Here is a 10,329-nt window from a genome sequence, read left to right as displayed (position 1 = left end):
CATTTACATTATGCATCAAGACTTTAATATCATTTAAAATTGAAACTTTCGCAGCAAAAGGCAATAGATCATTCACTGCTCGAACTGCATTTATTGAATCACTCTCCGCTGATGCAATTCTAAGACCAAAATCTCTGACAAACAAAAGGCCCTCTCTAATAGCAACACATTTCCCAACTAAGAGGGTCATGAGAGATATAAAAGCTAATATTCATGATCCAACAATTGGACAACCAAAATCATTGAATTATACAATTGATATGTATTTCTTTTAACCATAAAATAAATATCTTTGCATATCATCACTGTTACTTATTCTAACCATTCAAATAAATAATTTTCACACAGTATTAATTACCTTACATATAAAATAATTTTGTTCAACTAATATCTATATTTTCATATAAAATATATATGACATAAATATATTACTTTATGGAAATGTGCGTCCATGTGTCACACATATAGTTGGCATCCCACACGGTATAGGAAACTACTGTCTAAATAAGTACAGTTTCGAGAGACTTTATAAAAATTCCATTAATTCATATCCGAAAATTATAGAGCTGGCAAGGAAACCAAATGGACGTATATAATTTGAGCTCTGATCATTATGGTAAGTTCAATTAATCTCTCAATTAAATTAAAGATAAGGGTAAGGATGGCGATTCATGTTAGTAGGTCGTATTCATGTTAACCCGTTTATTAATTGTGTTAAAAAATATCAACTCAAACACGATTTTTATTACACGTGTTAAAAATATTAACCCAAACACGACTCATTTATTAATCGTATTAATCGTGTCAACCCGTATAACTTGTTTAAATTAATATATTGAATAAATAACTAATATAATAATGACTTATTTAACACGGTCAAGACAGGTTTAACATGTTTATTGATCAATTTATCTTTTATTTTAAAAAAATTAAATGAATTTTACCTACAAATATTAAAATTCACATTATTTGTATTTAATATGTCATATAAACTTTCATGTTACATCGCGTATCATTAGATTGCAGATAACACATATAGTTAATCGTGTCAATTCGTGTTAGGAGGTCAACCTTAACCCAACACATTTATTAATCGTGTTACTCATGTCAACCCGATTATAACCCAAACTCATTTATAGTAAACCCAAACTCGCTAAATTCGTGCGAGTTTCGAGTCGTGTGGTCGTGTCGCTACCCGGATTGCCAGCCCTGCATAAGGGTGGTTCTATTCACACTATTTTTTTACTTTCCACACTCCTCTTCTAAATACACACCCCACATATTTTAGAAAAACTAAATTTACTTTTACACACTCTTATTATTCTAAAATTACTCACAACTATTTTTATAAAATAATTAGTTCTTGTCCACTTTAATTTTCTTTTCACACCCACCATTTTTATTTTAGTTTGCTATTTAAAATGTACTATTTCACTATCCCTTCATATCTTTTTTTGTTCTTTTTTGTCGAAGTTCTGGGTGTGAAGCCATTTAAAAAAAATAGAAGATGAAGAAAAAAAATCAATCCAACTTTATACAAAATGAAATAAAAAACAAACTAAAATGATTAGTCTTTACAAAAAATAGTAAAAAAAAATACAAACATGAAATAAAATAAAAAGATAAAATAAAAATCGTCATACAACCAATAACAAAGAAAATTTAACATTATATCAATACAACTTCTTGAAATAGTCATTGAAAGGTGAAAATCAGAGGCTTTTTATAAATTTTAAAATAGCAATAGTTTATAATTTATGATAAACATGTCGAGTGTGTGGAGAGAAATAAAAAATATATAATTAGTTTCTTTTTTGAATTAAATTTAATTACATAATTAAATATGTTATAATTGTCCTTTTTTGTCATTGTATGTGAGGGTCTTTTTGTCATAAAAAGTTTAAAATAAAAGAGGTGTGGAGAGTAAAAATGAATGTGTGAATAGAACCACCCTAAACATAATTATGAACTTTGATTTATTCCGATATAAAAGAAAAATCAAACATGCACTCTTATATGAATATAATATAAGAGAGTTTCAAATAACAATTTGAGCTCCGTCAACATTATAGCCAGTTACCATGTGATAATAACCCACCACTACAATATTCATAATTAGAACTCGATTAATTTTCTAATTAAACCTCTAAAATTACTTTTTTTTTTCATGACCTCCGTTAATTCTCCAATGGATAATTTGTTCGTGGTTTTATTATACTATGATTTTAGCTTATTTGTTATCCAATATTAAATACGTGTGACATCTCATTTATTCAAGTCACTGAGTTAATACTAATGAAAGTATTATTATAATTTTCATAACGAAAAGTTGTGAAATTCATACGCATGAATAAAGTTCCTCGCTCTTCATAATACAGTAGCTGTAAAATGACGAGTAATTGTGATTACTACATTAATTGTCATACATTGACATATTCAAAATTTGACATGGCTAGTTAGAGGAGAGAGAAGAAAGGAGACAAGATAAAACTTAGGTAAATGACCTTTTTTAGTCACTTTTTTTAATAAATAGTCAAAAATTTTATTTTCTAAACAAATGGTCGAACGCTTTTTTTTAGGTAAATTACTATTTTTCTGCAATAATTTATCTATGATAAACCATAGTCAATCAATGAGTAATCATTTTATCATCAATTTACCAAGAATTTATCACTGTTAAACAGGTAATTTGTTTATTGAAATTAATTTATTATTAACTCATATTGGTGAAACACTAACATATACTCATTAATTAGTGATTAACCACTACGTTCATTGGTAATGAACTAAAGTTAATTAAAAAACAATTATTAATGATAAACCAATTTTTAAAATTTTACGAAACTTTGGCCATTCTACAAGACTTTGGCCAATTTCCATAATTTTACGAACCTTTGATCATTTACTTTTTTTTTTTTTTTTTTAAAAAAAAAGCCCTTAAAAGGTTTATAAAATAGAGGGACAAGGTAATTAGTTTATATCATTGATTGAACTTCTATCTTGTCATCTTGTTCACGCTGAAAAAAAAAAAGGGGGTTAAATGCCTAGAAATTTTCTAACAAACTAAATACTAAAAAAATCACGATCTCTTGAATAAGCCATATATCTTCAAATTTCTCTTGTTTTTATGCATACAATGATGCGTCTTGCGAGCTTGGACTTATTGTTAGATTAAAACGAACGTGAAAAAGAAAAAGAGAACGTCAGGTTTTCAAATTATATCATATTATTCACAGCAAGCGCCCCTTCAATCTTGTTTATTTTCGAAAACCCTAAACAATATAACTTAGAATAGAATTCCAAAAACCCAAATACAAAGTTGACCAACTTATTGGGCCTTGTCTGGGTTCTTTTTCACAAGATAAGGGCAAATCTCCGCAAAGTTGCTTCACATATTATTTATCTATGACATCAATATTTGCATATAGATTAAACTATAAAATTCTAATGTGTGAAATTGGGACAAAATCTTGCAGTTAGATGAGCAACCAATTTCCATTCTGCAAAACCAAAGCAGACACAAGACCTGCATGTGTGAACAACTTCGGAAACATCAGGCGTATGCAATTATATATACATATTATATATAATATACAAACCCAAGAAACGAGAGATACTCGGATTTCACAGCTTGGATTCCCAAATAATTTTTTCCATTTTGGGTTTGTTAATACACCCAATTATCTTACGTACTATAACTATTTTAGTCTTTCTTTAAACGTACGTAGTGTAAATATTTTAGTCTTTCTTTTAACACTCTGGTACAATATTTTCGGGTGTATAAAATAATAGTTGGAGAAGTACTTGGTTTCTTATATTAATTTCTCGATGTCATAATTTTCAACTAATACCCCTTTTGTTTATGGTACGTTGAGGAAGAATTTGTCTATGTGACATATTTTGTCTCTTTGTCGACTATCAAAACAGCGGGAATATTGCTGGGTGTTTTGGCTGGCACTTGCTAATTATTTCCCCAATTTTCTTTTCCCCTCTTTTGCCATATACACTAAATGAGATTCATATGTTATCTCAGAATTAAATTATTATTATGACATGTTTATGTTCCTGTATTTTATTATAGTTTGTATTCTATACGCCATGCACGCCTCAAAATTATAGTATTTGTGCGTGTATTTATATATTAATATCAATGATACAATAATTACATGTATTAGAATCACATAAACACACACACACACACACGTATATATAGATGTAAATATATATCATAATATAAATATATAATGTGGGCAATGTAGAATCTTGCTGCGTACGTCAATAGCTGTTTGTGTTTCCACCGCTGCTTTTATTTTAATAGCAACACGTTCAATATTGTGAAAATATATTGTTGAAATTTCCGGAGGCAATATTAATATATATAGTTGATGAATATGGCTTGATTTTTGAGCGAAAATATTCTTGGGGCGTTTCTTTCTTTCTTTCTTTTTTTTTAATTAACTAAACGAGACTTCTCATTTACACATCGTAAGGAAACTATATCTTCAATATTACAGTATACCAATCTATAGTAACGTGTGTGAGTGTAAATATATATATAAATGTATTTCAAATTTTGTAGACTATAATATATGTTTCCCATTATTAGTTATACAAAGTCAGGGACCTGATTCCAGTACTAGGTGTTGGAAACCTTGTCCCACAATGTCAAGGACATAGCGTTAAGTAATTTGTCTCCTTTTTTCTTGTTTACTTTTTTAAATGTCTAGATCACTATTCTATATGTTTATTTCGTCGGATGACATATTCAGCTCCTGAATTAATAACACACTATTATAAAAATTTGAAATATTCAGAGACCCAAAAATGAATTTTATAATCACCTGAGTTTTTGTCGATGTAATTTTGTGTTGCCGCCCGAAGGAAGTAACGCTTCATATGTGGTTTTCTTCTAGTAAACAATTAATTTCAAGAGGAGTAGACAACAAATTTATAATATAAACAAGATGAGTGAAAGTTGTCTTTTAAATGATATTTATGAATAGGCGAAGTGATGATCAGATCAATTTGGCATTATGCACATGTTGCCCACATATTAATTTGGCAGTTTTATTGCAAATTCTAATCTCAGTGCTTTCTCTTAAGCTATGTGGTGCTTTTTGAGCTTACTATTTAATGTTTGTCAACTATTATAACCCTTGATAGAATAGGAACTAGAAAGACCCATGATATAATACTAAATACAGAAAAAAAAAGTTAAAGACAAGTTTCTTGAAAATCTTTTACTTTCTTCTGTCTAAGATCGTGTCCCAAGTGGGATTAGCAATCTGCAACTAATTACATTGGTTTTTGATTTACATGTCTGATTAGGACCTTATCACAAAATTCTATGGTTTTAGAATTTTGGGCCTTGATATTATTTTACTTCCAAAAGTCATATATATATATATATATATATATATATATATATCCCACCAACGGATCATCTTGTCTACACCAACAGTAGTATGTCCAAAATCTCCGCAATTCAATTATTAAAATTTTCTCCTCCTCATGAAATATTATTAGGGTATGACCTAGATGTCCCCAAATCAAATTTGAACCACATTCTTTTTAGTTGCGTGGAATATGACTTGGAACCTAACTAGTTAGCTATATAACAATTACTTTAAATATTAACAAAAAAGAAGACAATTACTTTTATACAAGTAAACAATAAAAAGTAGTGAAATCCTTTTTTGGGTTGTTCGAGCTCATAATTTTGCCTCACATACAAACAAAGACTCTTAAAATATGGAGGTTTTGGATCTCATTTTGGGAGAAATGTCAAGGCTCAAATACACAACAATTCCCAATTTCCCACTTGGGTAGCACTTTTTGTTGGCCTTTAGCACAACATTAGTTTTCTAACATAAACAATCATGGGTCCCTTATTCTCTCATCATCAATTTTCCCTTCTCCTCCAAAAATGTGAAATGATGAAGTAATGAAAAATCATTCTGGGTTTTTTTTTTTTTTTTTTTTTTTTTTTTTTTTTTTTCAGGCACCTGTTCTTTTCAAAATTTGGACCCCATAATTCTCTCAATCAATATCAGCTCCAACTGTTGCACTCCACTCTCCTGTTCCCAATTCTGCTGACATGTCATGCATGCTGTGTTTTTGTATAGTTTTGGGCCATGTGTGGATATTCCTTAGTATCAATCTAATCTGCCCCCTTCTTGTTTTGTTAGCTACTTAGCTTCCTTTGGTATTTTATAAATTCAGCGGAACAGTTGGATGAGCATATGAAAACAGTAGTTAAATCAACCTTTGCAAAATAAAAATTAAATATTCCTAAGAGGATTTTAATTTAATGCACGTTAAAGCAGATACATTTTTTTTTTATGTTTTCCTGGAAAAAACTGGTGGAGAAATTTACATTTAGAAACTGAAAGAATCTAGAGAGATCGTAAGTAAGTGAACAAACAAATAAATAAATAAATGGTCCCCTGAAGCTACCAAGCATTCCGATTATTCATTGTTTAATTAAAGATCAATAGTTCGTGATGAGTTTTTCTTTGGGTAGAACATATTAGACCTTCATATCGGACTCTTTCTCACTCTAGCGTACTAAGCCTTTTTAGGGGAAATTTTACTCTTTTTTTTTTTTTTTTTGAAAGAAATTTTATTTTTAGGTGTTCATAATAATATGTGTGATTCTTTCTTTAAAAAAAAATTATAGAATAGAGACTTACATACTTAATCAATCAACAGATCAAATGATTTTTAAGTAAACCAACATTATCTTCCAATGCCATACAACATAACCAGCTGTATCCTAATTAACCCAATTAAGATAGGAAAAAATTAGAAATACAACTCAAGCCAGTAAAAAATATTATTTATCTCACTCCATTCAAAAATAAATTACAATTGCCAATTAATTAATAAAGAGAAAATAAAATGCCACAATGACAATCAATTATTTAGAATGGTATAAATAACAGGGCCACACAAAATCATGATAGACCATTTTTTTTTTATTTAGATACTATATATTATGTTTAAAATTATGATTTAGCATAATTAATTAGGCCCAATCTTGCTAGCTAGAGTTCTTATAATGACAGTAAAGTTATTGATCCATCAACTTGCGTTCATGGCCTATCTAGCTAAGGTTCCTCTTGACAATTGTTTCCTAGTAAGTGGGAGGCACTGCAATCACTCTCAAACAAAGTAGCAATTCTTTGTCACTCTTTTGGTTTTCTAAATTAGCGTAGCTTTTATTATATTATCATGTTATCTTATTCCTTGATGTATAATTGTATATTAATACACAGCAAGTTAATTTCAAGGTTAAATTAATTAAACAAAATACATAAACCCCCAAAGAAAAAATGGAGAATTTACCTTTAAGAGTGCATGAGTCTGGACCTTTACTCCTTACTCTTGATAAATACTCTTTTGTTAGTCTAATTATTTGACTAAAAAAGTTATTAATCAATAATAAAAGGTAAAAATCATAGCTCACGTACTTTTAAAGGGTATTTGTCAAGATTATCCTAAATTAAAAGACACATGACTTCTTTAACAGTGAATTTGTTGACCCAATTACCAAATGACATATGGAGTAGTTTAACTTGAATTTGACAGATGATGGGTTTGATCAAGCATTTAAAAAAAAAAAATATATATATATATATAGGAGTTGTTTGGTTGAGGGATTCGTACTCCGATTCGAATCATAGTTCGTGGTTCACTACAGTGTTTTCTCTCACAAAAAATACACGTAAATCGAAAATAATTTTAATCCATGAACCAAACGTCTCCTGGGATCGAGCTTGAACTCAAGTTTGGTTTCAATTAGTGTTTCTGATTTTCTTCTTCTTTTTTTAGATATTTTCCCTTTTTATTTGTTTTGTGATTTCTTTTTTCATTTGTCCCTAATCAAATATTTTTTTATAAACGCTTCCTCATTTAAATAGAATAGCGAATGTGTCTTCTATTATTTTATAATGTCGGCCCAAATAATGCTTGTTTTGATCAAAGCTCTCTTTTTCTTCTCTAATTTACTTCATTAAAAACCTTTTAAAGGAAATTTAAAGAAATTTTAGATTTTCATGTTCAAAAGAATGTAACGAGTTGAATACAAACTGATCTTTTCAACTAGTATATGGTTTAAAAAAGAAAAAGAAAAGTGTCGAAAATGGAGTTGGGCAAGTTATGATAACATATTTTAACAAGTATTTAAACACCTATTTTGTCGTTTGAAATTACAGCTCCAGCGGTACAAAATAACATTTTCTTTGTAGTGAAAGTTACATCTCAGGAAAACTTGAATAAGTGAGAAATGTATATCATTTACTCCATTATATTATAGGACTTATATTTGACCTAAAAAAGGAAAATAAAAAGAAAAAGAAAAAGTAAAGGTTCAAGACTTTAATTTGAAAGAGATAGCTAAGAAATATTGCAGCATGGCAATTGAGTGCTGAAGTCGTTCGAAGTCATTTTCATGCATACAAGCTCAATAATTCTAACTTTATTTGTCTGTACAAACAAGAAAACAAAAAACCAAAAACCAAATTGTACGTTTTGTTGAAACCTCATTCATCACTATTGATCACCAGTGTTGATATAATGAGCGAATATTTGAATAGAAATGCTATGCAGCGGGGATGTGAGGCTGTTAAGCCTCGGACAAATAGCTTAAAATTATCCTTTGGAAAAAAAAAAACTTAAAATTATAATATTTATTTTGCTGATCCCACTACAAGAAATAGGGGTTTTTGCGACGACTTTTTGTCGTCGCAAAAACCCCAGTGTCGTCGCAAATAATAGTTTTCGCAACGACATGTCGTCGCAGATATGTCGTTGGAAAAAATTAGTCACAAAAACTTTTTTTGCGACGCCACCGTGTCGTCGCAAATATATTTGTGACGACATATTTTTTTTACGACGACAAGCGTCGCAAATACGCCATTCTGAAATTCTCGTGATATAATATTTTTTGCGACGACAAATTTCAAAATGTCATCGCAAATGTTCTTCCTTTTTTGCGACGACACGTATAAAAAAGTCGTCGCAAAAAACTGAAATAAATTTTTTTTTCAATTTTTTAAAAATTGGCAATTAATTAATTTTTAATAATTTTAATTAAACGTTATTATGTTACATACTGAATATAATTTATTAAGATACATTAAAAGTGAAATATAAATTAATATTAAAAACAGTAAATCTAAATAAATTTATAAAATATATTATGAATACTACATGAAGTGCATATGTAATGTTCAAAAAAATATAAAAGTCTAAATAAAGTGAAAAATAAAATAGAACATATAACGGAACTATTCATCTAAGTTTGCAGCATCGCCAACAGCTGAATCATCATCAGGACTGTCATCATCTAAAGGAGGCAGATGAGCGTCTAGGTCAACTGGTTCTGGATGAGCAATTGTAGGTAATTGGATGGTGGGCTGCAATTTAGACACCAACTCTAACATCTTCACCTGATTGTCATAAATCTTCATTTGTTCCCGGTACGATTTCTTTAAATAACGATCCATACGTGAGTTAGGTTGAGCCGATGAGGTTGCGTCCGAGAATGAACCAGCAGATGAAGGAGAAGCCCCGGAGTAATGCTTTTGGGAGAGCGTCGGACCCCCTCCTATCTTATGTCCTCTACGCATGCCAAGAACTTGCTCCAAAACCCCATGCTCGTCAAGGGGGGGGGGGGGTCGAGCTTGCAGTAGTCTGTGTTCTCTGCATTTGTCTCTCCTCCTCTAGGGTGTTCTACATAATAAGACATTATAATTATTTTTACGTGTTATAAAACCACTATTTCAGTATAAAAAAATTTAATATGAAAAGTAAAAATACTTACGAAAGTCTGTTCCACATGGGTATTAACCCAAGAGTCCCCGCGACGATGCATGTCCGCCCAATTGTCTATAGCAGACATCAGCTCTTGGGTCTCCGTACTGGCCTATCAAATAAATTACATTTATTAAAATTCTTAAATTCTAACTAAATTTCGGCAGCATAACGCCTTATTTTTCATATGATCCAAAAATCCAAACCTGTAAAAAAACAACTTTAAAAGATTTCGGCACACCATAACTGCAAGATGTGCCACGCAAAACAAGAATCACAAAACATATAAATACAATAATGAAGTCAAAAAATAAGTACTAACCTTCTTATTGCGATGCTGAAAGTATGATAACCAACCATGTAAGCTTGGATACTTTTGGTTGCTGCAATTAGTTTTATTTGTCTCTGATATTTTCTGTTTATGAGTAACTATAATAAGTAATAGTTACTTGAAATTATGTATAAAAAATCATCAAGTTCTAACAAATCTATAATTACTTGAAATTTGTCGCC

Source organism: Morus notabilis, unplaced genomic scaffold (assembly GCF_000414095.1).
Source record: "Morus notabilis unplaced genomic scaffold, ASM41409v2 Scaffold457, whole genome shotgun sequence".
Lineage (NCBI taxonomy): Eukaryota > Viridiplantae > Streptophyta > Magnoliopsida > Rosales > Moraceae > Morus > Morus notabilis.
Note: the sequence above shows the minus strand (reverse complement) of the source record.